The following is a 504-nucleotide window of genomic DNA, read 5'->3' as shown; positions in this document are numbered from 1 at the left end:
TTAGTTTGCTTATTTACAAAGTCTAAACCAAAGTTGCTTGTCAAGCACGTTAAACAAAACTGAACAGTCAAATCAGACTTAACTGACTATTTTAAGACATTCTTAGAAATAATACCTACTGATAGAATGCAAACCACGTGCTTTGGGCAATAAAATATATTGCATTGATCTAAACCCGTTACATAAACAAGCTTAACCAATCACTGCACGCTTAATAAATTTCCAAACCCCATGACCCCAAATTTAGTCCTAATTTGGAAACAGTACGTACAAACTAGTTAACTAAATTGTGATTTAATTAACAACTGAGTTTAATGTAATTAGCTGAATTAGACACCTTTTCTCTTTGCAAAACTACTGAACACAGCAGCAAGAAACAAATTCCATTCTTATAACTGAACAAATGTGGAGAAGTAAAATACATATGGGAGGAGTGTGTATGTTTCAGACTGCAATAAGTACAGTACATAATTCACATAGATAGAAAAAAAAAACCCAAGCCAA

This window comes from Falco rusticolus, chromosome 3, assembly GCF_015220075.1.
Source record: "Falco rusticolus isolate bFalRus1 chromosome 3, bFalRus1.pri, whole genome shotgun sequence".
Lineage (NCBI taxonomy): Eukaryota > Metazoa > Chordata > Aves > Falconiformes > Falconidae > Falco > Falco rusticolus.
The sequence above is the reverse complement of the archived record's forward strand: the minus strand, read 5'-3'. Positions refer to the sequence as shown.